Raw genomic sequence first — 16621 nt, forward strand, 5'->3', positions numbered from 1 at the left:
TCCACATTTATCAGTTAATTTGTCACACCCCCTTCCTTCAGACAGGGCTCAGTGTGTTGACTGTGACAATGGTCCCAATGGCCATCTCTCACCTCCACACTTTAGCCGAATACAATGACTTTATTATGTTGATTCCTTGCCAAATCGTTTAGAATCTCACAAAGGAGAAGTCACTGACGCATGCGTTTCCTCTCTCTGGAAACTTTAAGAAATATGGTTGCATTGTCAAATAGCATAATCTATAATGTTGTAGGGATCCATTTAATATAATAAAAAGAATGTTCAGGCTATTTTATGATTGTAGAGGAAGTTCCAAGACACCACTCCTGGTATTTGCTTAATGATAGATGTGCTTTTTGTCATTTTGCTCGACATAAAAGCTGGACCATCCCCACGTGCAGCTCTGTTAAGTCATTGCTACACAGACCAATGCAGAGTGCTTCATCACATTCCACTCTAAATGTTAAATTAGTCTGAATTAAGCCTGTAGACCTTCTAGACTGAACAATCGCTAAATCATCCCAGTAAGACTTCTGAAAGCTACAATGAAGCAGACGTATTATTGTTAAACTAGGGTTCAAGATCTGGGAGGTAGTTTTAGAAAGCAAGTTATGATAGCAAAGAAAGAAAGCCAAACAATATGTATTCGCTCTACAGTTTTTGGCTGAAATGTATAAGAACCACTTAACCATCTCACTTAACCTTAAGGATATTCTCTATTCAAATGTCCTTTCCCTCTTTAAGATGTTTATCAAGAACACCTTGAAAATGGCAGAAAATGCCATGGCGATTCTTTGTAAAAAAGGAGAAATATGAACCACATGATCCTTAGCAGATAAGCTATGGCACGTGATGTCTAAAGAATGGAGAACAGAAGTAGGAATTCCCTAGAATAAATAAACAATATACAGTGTATATGCTGTTTAAAATTAAGTGGACAATTTGATTGTCATGACATGCATCCAATTACTGTATACGTCCACAAATAAAATCTTGGTCGCTGTTTGTTAAACATAATTGAAAAACAAATGGCAAAGAAAAGTTGCAGATGCCACTTGGTTTGTCCTTTTGTATCTATTGCAATGGCATTCATATGTTTTTAAGTAAGACTTAATAGTCAAAATACTTTTGTATGATATTGCAGATGTTTCCTCAGACAACATCCCTGTAAAGCAGTTCGATGGAAAGGAGGCGGCGAGAACCGGCTCAGCAATATAAATAATAGTTCTAATGATACATTTAAAAAGACACAAACACACACACACGACGGACATGTCCATAAATGATCTATCTCTCCTGCACAATCCTCCGCAGTCGGCCTTTATCCCTCTTGGAGGCTTGATTAGCCTTATAAGGGACCGGGTGTGTATAATCACGACCCGGCCCCACCCTCCGCCCTGCCACATTCCCTATTAATTCCTCGTGCAAGTTCTTCAATGTGCATGTGTAAATGGTGGGACAGCACACCCATCCTACTTCCTTAGAAAACTTAAGTTGCAGTATATTATCCCAAGCCCTGTACAGTTCAGTTTCCTCTACACTAAAGGAACAGGAAGCGTACAAAACACCTTAAGTTCACATCCTCCTCTTCTCATAGTACAATGGTGTGTCCTTCCCCTGGCAAGCCATTATATGCGATAACGCATATTTCACCTCTTTGCCACACCAATTGACAAGTGTTTAAGAGTGAATGCTGTTCTGCTGCATTCACATGTCAGCGCTACCTAACTAATAATGCTTTTTTTCCAGTGGCCTTTGACCTGTGCACACACCCTGTTCCCTCTGCTCATCTCTCTTAGTCTTTAGATTTGCTCCATTCTTTCCTGTGTTAATAACAAGGCATCAAATTAATTGATTGTGGCACAATTGGTTGCATCAAGCTGCTCCAATTACAAAAAAAAATCAACACATTTATAAGCAAAGAGGGTCGTGTTTGTGTAAAAGAAGATGCAGAATGTTGTCCAGCTAGGGTCTTCAACTTCAAACTATTCCCTGCATTCTCTGCACTCAGGCTTTGATCATTTATCTCCCCCATCACAGGCTCTGCAGGAAGCTGATTGCTCTATTGATTTGATAATGACTGAATCACAGTGTGTCATGCTGTATGTGTTCTAATTCACACTGTCAGTACAACACATCGGAGACTACATGATGTACAATGTTTACGACTGCAGTTTCTTTAGATACACTATTTTCTTTACATATTTTGCTTTGAACAGCACTGAGGATAGTAGATAGATAGATAGATAGATAGATAAAGAGGAAGCGATGCATCAGTAGTGTTAATGAATATATTTTTGAGGGCTTTCCAGTACACTGACACAGACTTGTTTTTTACACTGACATATTTTTTACTGCCTGCATGAGCATTTTTGTAATTTAATTCCTTTGCATTAGACTTCCGTGTGCATGGTAAATAAGGACATTATAAATATAGTTCAGATAAAAAAAAATATTACATTGAACAGGGTCTATAAAACTTTCAAACCTTGACATTGCTTGCCAAAATGTGGTAAAACAAAAGCATAACTCAACAATTGTTTGTATTGAACACCTTTTTGTGACATTAAATTAGGGCTGTAGAATTAACGCACTTAATCATGTGCACACAATAATCATGTGGCACATGATTATTACTGTATAATCATGTGCCACATTGACTATACAGTATATTGACTGTATAGTCAATGTGCAGCTTATACAGAGAACAAACCACACTTACATGTATGACAGCACAAGATGGCTCGTTTCAAAGGCTGCGTGCTAGGTATGACGCGTCCTTTGAAGGCTGCAGTATACCGAGTGTCCTCCTTTAAACGATCCTCATTTAAACGAGAATTGGAACATAACATGGTTGCTATGACAGCACGGCACTCTTTAACAAGCACTTTGAGTGAGAAGGGAACAAAGTCCCTCTGGAAGGGAATGCATGAGGTATATTTTAGGAGCGTTATAATGATGTAAAGAGAAAAGAAAATAGATTTTACATGTGTACTTTTAGTCTAATACTTTATTTTAAATATATATATTTTTATACTCTGCACCCATCTACTGAGGTACTTGAACTTGGGAATTAACATTCCTTCCATTTGAACATCATATTTACGGGCAAATTGGCTTTATTTTTTTAGACATTTACATTGAAGCTAAGAATTGTGGGTTGTGAGTGCCCATGAAGGATACACCTCATGCAATGAAATAAGGTTGCATTCGAAGTGTCCTACTCGATGACGTATGCGGCCACCAAATGCAACCTCTGGAGGCATAGCCTTCCAATCGAGACACAGCCGTTGAGTCTCATTCTTGCATACAAATACAGCTTGATGGAGCGCAAATCTGAATACAGGGATCTAAAAGATGTTTTGTTTTTTGTAAACTACGTTAAATTTGGCACAGCGACCTAAAAATGGTATGATGATTATGTGATATTATTTTATTTATAATTATTGAATCATTATTTATTGAATTATTGTTATTTGAGGGGCTTTCTCAGCAAATATTTATATATGCGTTTTAAATGTAATTAATTAATCAGCATACCATGTAATTAATTTGATTAAACATTTTTAGCGATTGACAGCCCTACACTAAATTTGTTCAGGGTAACAGACATCTGCTCCACACTGATCTTGAATCATCCAAATTACTTCCTCACCCTTTACAAGTGTAACAATTTGATTGATCTTAGATAAGCATTAGCATTATGGCTGCCAGTGTTGCCATAGCCCCTCAATTGTCCATACAGTGCAAATCAGCACACATTCACTCCCCCTGCAGTTCACAAAGACCTAATTCACATCCATTATCCATCCATTCATATTCAGCATACTAACTACTGAACTCACTTCTGAGGTTTGAATTTGAATTGATTTGACCTTTCACACTGGGAAACAGGCCTTCAGACACTGATTAAATGAACTCAACCATTCCAAGTAAAGTAATATGTCCATCAGCAATCTTTAAAGGAATGCTTAAAGGTCTGCTTTAGAGCTTTTTGCTCTGCTGTGGTAATATTCTGAGTCACAGTAGAGTAAAAATACACAAGAAAGTGTGAGATATCGGGTCATAAAAGAAAACTGCAAAGTTGTGTGTCCAAAAATGTCTATGGGTGTTTTCAAGACACCTTCACAATAGAACAGGGCTGCAAAGCCTAATAAAAAGTCTGACGTTCCACTGCAATAAATGGCCCTGAATTGTTTGCAAGTGGAAAAATATTTGATTAGCAAGCATTACCACTTTGCTGTTATTTGTACATTACATTTATATTTATGCATTTGGCAGATGCTTTTTATCCAAAGCGACTTACAGTGCACTTATTACAGGGAAAATCCACCAGATTTCCACACAAATGTATAGCAATAGAGTCATAAATCAATTATATTTATTATAAAGAAAATGAGGTATATTTTTGGTTTCATTTAGATTTTTTGCATTGTGAAAAAAAAAGAAATCATACAAATTAAGCACAATCCCCCCATACATTTACAAGTTTGCATTACAGTAAAATACTGTATAACAATGAATGTTTTATTTAAATTAGCATCATTTAAAGACAGAACAAGGCAGTAGTCAATTTATAATGCGTAAATGAATATATTTTGTGCATGTGTTTGTATCTATTACTCTTATTGAGAAAACAGACATTTTAACATTAGTAATTTCCATTCCCTCAACCACAAAATCAAGTATACAGTAATTTGCGGTGGTCTGAAAAATGTCTTGAGGGCCTAATGTAGAATGTTGAAGACCACCCAGCCCAACAACAACCCTCCTCAATCTCAACTGGGCTTCTACAGAGTGCAACGACCCCTTACCTCTCCATCTCCTAATTACAATAATTTGCCTCATACCAAACGAACACAGAACATCTGCTCCCAATACTGCTGACTGTGATTATTAAAGAGATTTTACTCCTGGGCCGACACACAGAGGAAGCGCAACAGACAGGAATAACAAGGAGAGGTACAAGTCCATACGATTTTGTTTTTATTAGCAAGGATACATTGCAACATGTTGAAGCAATGAGGCCGATATATTTTGCTAGTTCATTAGTTGTTTTTTCCTGGCACCAGTTCCTGGCATGCAGTTTAACTGGGTGATGATGAAAAGATCATTGACTGTAAATGTGGTCGATGAACTTCACCCACTTCTTTCAGGTAACATAGAAGTGGCCTGCACAGGGTTGTTATAGTTTTTAAAATTTCACTTTTTTTTTCTTCTTCGTTTTGTGATATAATTTTACATTTCAGTTTAGTTTTATTTCATAGATATCTTTGGAAAATTACAAATTTTTGTTTCATTTTCATCTTTATAACACAGCATCACAAATTGTTCCACCAGTCTATGACGACAAATTACACTTTGTTAGAAAATGCAACATTGATTGAAACTATGAAAATGACTTTTGTTAATGTACTTTAATAATCACTTTGCTCACATTTATGGCAGTTTTGGTTAATGATCAGTTAGTAAGTTTTAATAAGCAATCTAGGTAAATAATGGAGTCCACCTACATGCCATTCTAAGAGTGCTAAAAACAGACCTCCGTCATTCTGATGATAACTCATGCAACTCTGAATGCTATCTTGCATCATTCCCATTTGGAGGGTAATTACTCCTCTCCCAGGCCAGCAGGGAAATGTAAACCAGTACACAGAGGAGGGAGTATGCAACAGTAATGACACTAGACCCTAAGGCAATTTGATTGTTTGGCCTTAAATCACACAATGCCCTACTATACAATCCAGCATCCTTCCCATAATTCATAAACCACAAACACGACAAGCAGGGAGCTAATCACCAACTTTGTATTCTGCTTGCATTTTGACAAACTTAACTATACATTTCTTTCACTGAGAGGCTGTTGATACATGTTAGGATAGTGTCCTTTGGGGTGGCCGCGATGAAATGTAATTCAACACTGAGTTGATATAGTAATCCGCACATAATGCCTTTCCGTGTCTGGGATGAATCGCTACTTCCTCTGTTGCTTAATGAATCTCCATTTTTTCCTTTTCGATTTTTGACTCATTTGCCTTTGCTGGCATGTGGCCAGTGTGTAGTGATACAGTATATCTTTGCCAGTATGCAATTTAGTTGGTTGGCCCTTTACATATATACTCATGCCAGAGTTTGTTGTCCTTAGTCATAAAAATATCTGCAGACATGATATGCATTTATTTTATGATTAATGCAAGATCTATTTAAATAAATGTATTTGTATTGGTCAGAGGTTGCTCTTTCAAAGCTTAAGTGACTTTATAGAGTTCTCCTTTATGTTTCATTTCAGCCTCAACTTTGTTTCAGATGTTTCTCAGAAAAGTCCAAAGCAATTATTGGCATATGGTTGGCATATTTGGTCTTGGAAGAATATGATAAGAAATGTTTGAGTTGATGTTGAAATCTCTTAACCCAACCCTGGCAAATCTGAGCACAGTATGTGATATTGTTTAGACTTTAATTTAATCTCACTGCTTTCTACGAGAAACAATTGCAACACTAAAGAGATCTCATTTATTATTTGTGTTATTGTACGCTTCCTATGGGTCTGCAGATACATGAGGGAAGAAATGAGACACAGAGAGAGAAATTTCAGTTCATTAGGCAGAGAAAAAAAAGGGTCTTGGGGGTGTAACGTATAGTGATCTTTATCAAATCTCTCTGTGGAGTAACAAGTGTATTATTGAAAGGTAAAGTCCTCTGTCCACAAACAGATGTCATGGGCCCTTGGGGAATTACGCAAATTTTCACAGCAATGTAAACAGTGGGCACACACACACACACTGTGTGAATTTCAGCAACTTCATGAAATAAAACCCACAGAAGCAGAAAAGATGAGACACCAAAACAAGCCTTTGCATGTTGCATTTCACAGCTGAATGTGTTTAGATAATGAATCTCATCCTGATGTTTTTCTTTTCTAGAGGGGGTTCATTCATATTAGCACATGGTGACTCTTTACAACTTGTTACTAATGCAAGCGATTAAACCCCCATACCTTAACTTGCCAAACAGGCACACAATAAAATTTCTGTTTGGTTGCAGTTTGCTGGAAAGCCCAGAGCATTCATTAGCAAACCATTGTGAATTTATAAGCATGTCTTCCGTCCCATGCCATGTGAATGAATCCATTACAGTATTAAAGTAAGTATTACAAGGGTCATGACATGCATTTGTATAATATGTTCCTTGAGGTTCACTTTTAATAATAGAATATTTCTTTACACAAAAACAGTACTATATTTGTAAAACATGATCACATTCCACCCTCATTCTGACCCTCTGTCAGAAACACACTGTTTTGGTGCTGCTTCTCACTGGGGAGTGGTGGTGGTGTAGTGGTCTAAACCACATAACTTGTAATCAGAAGGTTGCTGGTTCGATCCCCACAGCCACCACCACCACCATTGTGTCCTTGAGCAAGGCACTTAACTCCAGGTTGCTCCGGGGGGATTGTCCCTGTAATAAATGCACTGTAAGTCGATTTGGATAAAAAGCGTCTGCCAAATGCATAAATGTAAGATTTGACTGTAAATGCCCACTGTTATGATTGGCTTTCTGCTCTTAACTAACCTGCTCTCTCCTTGCTGTCTCACTGCTTACCGCTGCTGGGCGGGGCTTCAGAATTGATAATGTGAAGTAGTCATTGATGTTTAGTGTGGAGGTGGTCAGATGCCAATATCTACCACAGTGTGAGTCTTTTTGGCAACTTGGTTTGAACAAATACTCTTTTTGAGGTGAGGAGGAAATTTTGAGTTCTGAAACTTACAGTATGTTTTTATAGTACAATGACCTCTTCTATGTCAAAAGATCAAGGAAAATGTGATCCCTCATGTCATGACCTATTTAAAGAAATATAATACACATTTCAGTGGGCTGAATGTGTTAATATATATATATTTTTTTACTTTTTTCTACTTCTTCATATGGATGGTGAGAGGACCAGAAATGATGTGGAGAAGAGAGGGCAATAGGATCAGGAAATGTTGCTTGCCAGATGAGCACCATTGCTCAATTTGTCACATGCATTAACTAGGCCACATATTTTATTGTACTGTCTGCAATGAGAAAAACGTTTGGATTAAAAGAGATCTCACAAAGTTTCTGTGTGAGCGAGAGTGAAATAGAGGTCCTGTATCTGACCTTTAATTAGTGAACAGCAATATACTGATTGAGTATGGGACTTGACTAAGTGTTCTGATTAGTGTAGACTTTTTTAAGGCCTGGGAATGCATGACATTCGCATGAAAGTAAAAAGAGAAATCTGGACACACAATATCACAACTGCCCTATTTTACGTCAAAAATAGTTATAGTTATGATGTATAATTAAACTCAGTGACAGCCAGTTTCTGTTATCCAGTTGGCCACATTATTGATCTGTAATACATCTCAATCAAAAAACAATCATATTTCTGGCAGCATGCCGCCTCTTAGCTGTCTGGATCACTGTATGATCATCTCCGTGTCAGTTGAGGTGCCATTAGCGTCACACTCTCAAAAGCAGTGGCTGCCAAATGTCTGCTGCACGTGTTCACCCTGTCTCATCTTTACACTTTGATTATAAGGTAGCTGAAGACAGCCGTCTGCCTGACTGAGCAAAAACATTACCTCCCTTAATCTCTGCTCTGATACTGGCTGTCATGGGTAATTAATGTTGAACTAAATCAACTTGCTCTCACTTGCATGTACAAAAAACTAAACAAGAAATGTGCTCATCAAAATTAATTGCTATGTTCCCTTGGCTTTGCAAAAGATATTTGACTTGTGCTTCCTGCCCTGCAAAGAGTAACTAGACACTACACACTTTTCAAAATTGTGTTATGACCAAAATCATGTCTCTTAAGCCTGTCTCTTTTTCTTAATCTTTACACTGCAAAGGTGGCACAGAAGCTGCATCTGAAGTGGCTTTGAGGTGTTTTACACAGACGGTTTAATGCTGCTCAGAGATGGCATGAACGCATTTACATCAGGGGCAGTAATAGGATATGATGTTAATATACAATTATTACAAATTAATTAAAATAATAAATTTTCCTTTAAATATAAAACTAAATTATAAAAGATATGCTCTATCATGGCAACAACAAAGTTTAAGGGTGCTCTGATGCTGCATTTCATTTACACTAAGCCAAAGCAGTATCAGAACTTCCTTTGAAACATGGGGTTGAGGTGAGTCAGGCAAACATAATTTGGTCTGGCTTTTATGCAGCAGTGTGTCTTGCATTTTCTATGCAGAATTTTGAACAGGCACAGAGTAGCCTTAACTCAGCTAGGTGCCTTTAGACTATGATCTGTCCAGTGACAGACAGCTTTGGCTCAACTATGCTTAGAAAAATGTGACACTTTAAAATCCACACAAAAAACTTTTAAGCCATTATCCTCAGTTTCAGTGCTGGTGCGGTAAAATTGGCTTTGTATTGGGCAGCTTACCTTTTGTTGTTTTTAGTTAATCCCTTTGTTTTTTTTTCTACTTGGATTGTGGGGATATGGCATGTTTTAATATCAACCCGCTGTTCCACAACTTCATCAGGATGTGGTTCATGAGTGAGCCAAGGACAGACATTTGTATTTCATTTTCAAGCACTGAGGAACCAGGCCCTGAGTAATTAGAAACAACTCAAGCATCTCCCACACCAAGCCAGACAAGTGTGTTTCCCTACAAGCTGTTAGTCATGGCGAGTTATTTCCATCTGCTCTTTTGCACTCACATTTGTTCAATCTTCCTCAGCCATCCTGATGTTGCAGTGTAAAATAATATAGAGAGGATTTTGTGATTTTTGCTTCAAAGAGCCCAATATGTTGGAGTCGTGGCCTGGTATTTAACACAAGTGCTCTGACATGTTGAGCCATGGTGCTCATGTGGATGATGCAAGTCATGTAATTTGCCAATCCCATTTCCCCGTATTCTCCCCATCGTTTACTGTCCTCTCAGCTTTCTGTTTAAATACAAATGGCTAAAGTAATAAAAAAGAGAACAATATCCCATTGTCCTTTCCAAAAATGTTGGGGACTTGGGCTGTCAAGCTCCAAAAAATGATACAAAAGTACTGTAAAAGTAGTCAATGCGCACTATATTCCATATCTTCTGTAGCCATATGATAGCTACCAGGACAGCCCTAAATTTAAAGAAATATCCTGGGATCAATACAAGTTAAGCTTAATCATTAATTAAGCATTATGCGTTTGTGGCATAATGTTGATTACCTCAAATTATGTCCAATTTTAAAACTTTGTTGCTATGACAACACAACGCTGTAAACACTAAAACAACCATAAAATGATGATTTAACTTAACAGCTCAGTTAATACACAAGTTATAACAGAAGATTTAAAGGAATACTTTAACCCAAAAACGAAAATTATCTCATAATTTACTCACCCTCATGTTATCCCAGATGTGTATGACTTTCTGTCTTCTGCAGAACACAAACAAATATTTTTAGAAGAATATCTCAGCTCTATAGGTCCATACAATGCAAGTGAATGGGTGCCAAAAATTTTAAGCTCCAAAAACCACATCAATCAATATAAAAGTAATCCATGAGACTCCAGTTGTTTAATAAAGGGTGTAGGTGAGAAAAAGGGAGAACAATTTCTAGCAAAAAGGGACTTATATATTGAACTGTTTCTCACCCACACCTGTCATATCACTTCTGAAGATATGGATTACTTTTATGATGCATTTATGTGCTTTTTGGAACATCAACATTCTGGCACCCATTCATTTGCAATGTATGGACCTACAGAGCTGAGATATTCTTCTAAAAATCATAATTTGTGTTCTGCAGAAGAAAGTCATACACATCTGGGATGGCATGAGAGTGAGTAAATGATGAAAGAATTGCCATTTTTGGGTTAACTAACACTTTATTGTAAGTGCTTTTATAAAATTGTTCTCTTCACATTTCTACCTATAAACCTTCCAAAAACGAGGCGAAAATTTAAATTTGTGGTAGGCCTAATATGAAGTCAAATGAGATGAACTTGTTTTGAACCTGGAATATTCATTTAAATGGTTATTTGCTTAACCCCCCATTCCATTTTTCACAGATAATTCCCACATGCTGAGCTGTGGTGCTCTTGCAGATGATGGAGGTTTAAATACTCTTTAGAATGTCTCTACTTTGTGTATGAATAAAAATGATTAAATGGCCAAAATTATTGACAAAAGAAAACTTAATGGCATTGTACTTTCCAAAAAAATATTGTATTGTACTGTGTACTAGCATTGACTTATGTTGTTTTAGACATTTTGTTGTACTTTTCTGTTGTTGTTGCTGCTACCTAAGGAAATATCTATTGTTTAAAATAGTGGTTTGGTGTACTTAACTAGGCTGAATGCCAGCTGGCCTGCATCAAAGTCAGACTGTTTGTCTCCATCTTCAGCTCAGTTAAAAGGCAGCTTGTCTGTGTCCCCTCTCCATGCTTGGCAGCATTCATGGGCAGAGCAGATAGAGGCCTGCCAAATGTGTTTGAGGTGTGGGGTGATTTGCATAGGTGAGCACACGTCAGGGCCTCCTAGCATAAATAAGGCACAGTGAACCCTCTCTGTTCTCCGCTAGTAAATCAACACAGATACGTATACAAGCACTCCACGGAGTATGTCCTGTGGGCCTGGTTTAGGGGTTAGAATCGCTCTTTCTGTCTTTCTCCTAGCTACACATACACACGCAGACTTGTTCTTACACAAATATCCCTCTATTTCACATCCTAGACAAGTTTATGTATCATATAAATTCCAAACCTGGTCCAGCTTAAGCAACCCAAAGAGACAAAATGCACAATAATGCTGATTTTGTTCATTTTCTCAGGACATGCTAAAATGTAAAACAGAATGTTCTCATTTTTACCATGTGCAAAAACACATCCCTAACAGGCAAAGCCCTATTATCATTTTTTTTTTTTATATATAGCTTGTCCTTGATACAATCCTGATATCTTGAACTCCAGTTTGAGTGTCAGAACCATACATTTTGGAACCATCCAGGATTCATGCTTAGCACAATGCCATAAAACTAATAATTCACACAATTGAACAACAAATGATGAATGACCAACTTCAAATACACCTAAGAGATCTTAGACCGGCCAGGAGGAAACATCTCATCGCTAGAATATTCCAGGCATCTGAAACAGAGCTTCACATGTGGTCCTAATATATAATCTACCATCACATTCTTTACATAACAATCTCAGATCTTTCTGGGCAACATTTGGAAACCTGCCACTCAATTCCACTCAAGTCACATGAGAGCCCCCCAGGGGTCTACTTAACTGGTTTGTCATTGACTCCCACATGGAGTCAATTTTAAAATACCAAGCATTACTATATATATAAGTAGATATCTTCTATAAATGTTACAACAACCTCCAAGTTTAAACCATTGTAGGGAGCGTAACGTTCAACTAGCGTGTAACCACAGTACGTCACCGTTTGCGGAAACGATACAAATGAATGGAGAGTGCCGTAATCTGACACCTACATGTCGCAAAATCCCTGTCTTCTCTTATAAAACTGCATTTTTATCGTAGTACTCCACATAGTTAATTCCAAAAGGATTGTTTAGTGTAAAGCATGTTGAAAATGAGCGGACAGGCGGTCAAGTCATTAAATGGTGAGCTGTTTCCTCACAAAAGCAGTTTATTCAGCACACTCAAGCATCTCCGAAATAGACATCATTCTAAAACGGCCTCTTGTCTCCTCGCTAGTGTACAGATATAGAATGTCTTTGGGACCGCTGAGTTATGCCTTACATTGTCAACCTTGTAGGCTAAACTTGATAGAAGGGTTCTGATAAAAAGCAGTAAAGCCTTAATCTGTAAAACGGTTCACCTAGTTTACAATATGGACTTACGGTCTACATAACAACGCAGGCAGCAAGCAACCCGTCAGGTCAAATTCTACACCGAAGCAGCCGCTAGGTGACACTAACACCTTACGTACAGCGAACACGCTCCCAATACTCCCTCAAAATATTATATAGCTACTGCTGGAAAACAGCACTCGGTAAGCTTCAGACGGCACAAGTATCGTTATTAAGGAATTTCAAAGATGTTTTTCTTTTCCTCAATCTACAACGGTTACAAACGTCACGCGGAGGCAAAGCGCGTGACTGATAAACTCAGTGCAAATTTGCGTCGTCAAAAAGAGAGAAGGTACCCGTAAAAGATAAAAACGACACGTATTTAACAAGTACACACTTTTCTAAGGGTGAAATTGTCTGCTACGGTTAGGATAGTTTTATCATGGAGAAGGTGGGTCTTTCGGTCACGGCTTTACGTCAGGCGACAAACGGCACCGTGAATGACAGGAAAGAGAGAGACTTTAATGCCAGCCACGACCTGAGTGACAAGGAACAGCTGAGCGTGTGTACACACATCTGGAGACCCGCAGGGGTTTCACACCATCCACTCCACATGCAGCGTCTTAAAGGAACTCGTTGGTTGGCAGTTTAAAGTGCTGGTACATATGTGTGAATGTATTGAGTTCCTTTTCAAATATTTGCGTAAGAGGTGCCATATCATATCATTATGTGTTTAAAGTAAAAACTTTTTTTTAAGTAATCTCGCGCATGCATTATGAAAACTCATAGAAAGTAACACACTTTCTTTGCTTTCTCTAATCGTACATTTAATTTGCATCTAAATATCTTAAAAAGATAAACAAGCATGATTTCTATTTTTTTTCCACTGTTGTTCATGTTTCTGCTAATTATACTAATATAAATTGTAATTTTATTATGAAGTGCTATTTAAAAAAAAAAAAAAAAAAAGATTGCACAACATTAGTTTATACTTACACGGATGAAGAAAGTGGACGAAAAGGTTGATCTGATTTATTCCCGTAGTTGTTAGAAGTTACTCACAACTGCTGTCATTTCCTTGAGTCCAGCGGTCAGAAATGAAAGCAGCGTTCTTGGGATTCAGTATCCAAATAACGCAAACCAATGGGTCAGCATAGCGGAGACGCAGAAAGCGAGTTTGAATCCCAGCTGCGAAAAGTTAGCATTCAGTCTGTGGCCCCGCCAGTTAAATTCACTCTTGTGTGTTCACTGCGATGAAATGACATTAACGTTTCTCTCCGCCGATTGGTTTAGACGCGCAACCCCCACCAACCCTCCACAGACTGACATTCTTGCTTCTCCTCTCCCACTTTCCTTAGGGGTCCAAAGTAAACTGTGCATCAGCGGATGGATGAATGAGCAAAAGTCCACATTGGTTTTGGGCACATATTGATAAATCACATCGTTATGCATTTAATTTGACCTTAACGTCAGATTAGCAGTAATTTCCCTGAAAATATTGAAAGGGGATAAGACGCTTTTAAGAAAGGATTTTCGGTGATTAACTTGAGGTTTCATTTGGGTTCCGTTTGTTTATTAAGTATTTCGGGTTCAATACAAGTTAAGCTCAATTCACAGCATTTGTGGCACAATATTAATGATCACAAAAATTATTTTCAACTCGTGCCTCGTTTATATGTTCAAGAAGAAGAAGCGGTTACAGTAAGGCACTTACAGTGGAAGTGAATGGGGCCAGTCCATAAACAATAAAATACACATTGTTTCAACTGTTTAGCCACATGACGTAAACGTTGGACATGTTAACATTATTTTAGTGGGTATAAAAGTGCCTTCTAACCTTATCAGTGTAAAGTTATCCAATATTACAACTTCATTGCCATGACAATGCAACTCCGTTAAACCTTGTAAGCTATTTCTTTCACAATAAAATCATGTAAAACTGAGTTTTCATCACACAACGTCATGTTTATGAGGGTTATGTCTTGTGGCTATACAGCACTTTTGAAAAAGTTTATGGACTGGCCCCATCGACTTCCATTGTAAGTATTGTTTGGATGTACCAACAGCTTGAGATGAAATGCCATAAGCTTTATTATATTTTTCGAATATTTCATAATTGCATGTCTGTTTACTACACACCGCTGAGAAAGCTTCAGACAAGAATGGAGAGAATAATGCATTTATTATGGTGCCGTTTTGGTGCATTGAACGATGGAGCAGCATTTTCCTTGCGAATTTCTGCTCTCTCCTCGTGTAAAGTTTGTGGTAACTGTGACAGATGGAGCTGAGCATTTCAGCACCTGATCTCTCTCTGCCTGTGCAACAGCGTGTGATAAAACAATGGCAAAATGCAATAAACAGTAAAACCATTTGCGCTCCAAACAAATGTGTTTATGAAAATAATAATGTAGGATAATAATATGATCACATGTAAGGGCAGTCTGCAATATAATGCTGTATAAATTAGTATTTTTGTATTGCTGAAATGGCTGGAGGTGGCTTATCCCTGAAGAGGTCCACATTCAAGGTTGATAATGCGGCGCCATAGTTATGCTGAAAAATAATGTGGATATGGAGCCCTCTAATATAGCTTGTGGCTTCTTCATGTAATACATTAACATTAAAATTAATCTCCCCCGTGACGTCATCGGTAATGGACGTGCTTCCCTTTTGCCGCCAATGGATGCTTTAAATATACCATGGCTGAGTTTGGAATGGCATACTACCCATACTTCTCTTCCTACAGTGGTGGCCAAAAATATTTGCACCCTTGGTAAATATGAGCAAAGAAGGCAGTGAAAAATAAACTGCATTGTTTATCCTTTTGATCTTTCATTCAAAATATTCACAAAAATACATTTAAACATTTAATTAAAGTAAAACAATTGAAAGAGGGTAAATATCTCATTATTAAATAAATATTTGTTTTCTCCAAAACATGATGGCCACAATTATTGACACTCTTAGAAATTCGCATACATTTTTTAGTGCACCTGGGTGAGAAGGAACATACAATTGTTCAGCCATGACGTGTTTCACAGGGCTATAAGTATGAGGTTACACACAGGCTAAATTCCCTTAATCATCAATCACAGTGGGTTAGACTAAAGAATATAGTTCTGATGTGCGACAAAAGGTTGTTGAGCTTCACAAAATGGAAAATGTCTTTAAGTAAATAGCTAAAGCATTGCAAATGCGCATTTCCACCATCAGGGTAAAAACGAACAAATTCCAATCAACTTGAGATGTTAAGAATCGGCCTGGAATAGGACGTGTGTCTATATTGTCTCCACACACAGTGTGGAGACAATGTGGTTCAAGTGGCCAAAGAATCTCCAATGATCACAGCTGGAGAATTGCAGAAATTAGTTGGGTCTTGGGGTCAGAAAGTCTCCAAAAAAATATACGACATCACCTACATCACCACAAGTTGTTTGGGAGGGTTTCAAGAAAAAAGCCTCTGCTGTCATGCAACAACGAACTCAAGTGGCTTCAGGCTCTGGCTTTTGCCAGAAAGCTTACAATGGGCCCTGGTTGGAACTTCCAGCAGGACAATGATCCAAAACAAAGATCAAAATCAACACAAAAATGGTTCACTGAACACAAAATCATGGTTCTGCCATGGTCATCCCAGTCCCCTGACCTGAACCCAATAGAAAATTTGTGGGGTGAACTGAAGAGGAGAGTCCACCAACATTAGAAAATATATTTGCCCTGTTTCAATTGTTTTACTTCAATTGAAAGTTACATGTTTTTTATTTATTTGTATGAAATATCAAAAGCATAAACAATGCAGATTTTTTTTCACAGCCTTCT

The 16621-nt window shown here is 37.8% G+C and overlaps 1 protein-coding gene across 1 annotated transcript in view; it reads right to left on the reverse strand.

Annotated features, from left to right (window-relative positions):
* The window catches only part of LOC127639015 (prickle-like protein 1), a 28814-nt gene extending 14794 nt beyond the window's left edge, over positions 1–14020 (reverse strand). Inside the window, exon 1 of the mRNA XM_052120823.1 lies at positions 13802–14020. The gene's annotated coding sequence lies outside the window, so the exon portion shown is untranslated. The remainder of the gene's footprint in view (positions 1–13801) is intronic.
* Between the last annotated feature and the right edge of the window lie 2601 nt (positions 14021–16621).

The sequence above is a fragment of the Xyrauchen texanus genome, chromosome 47 (assembly GCF_025860055.1).
Source record: "Xyrauchen texanus isolate HMW12.3.18 chromosome 47, RBS_HiC_50CHRs, whole genome shotgun sequence".
In the NCBI taxonomy this organism is placed as follows: domain Eukaryota; kingdom Metazoa; phylum Chordata; class Actinopteri; order Cypriniformes; family Catostomidae; genus Xyrauchen; species Xyrauchen texanus.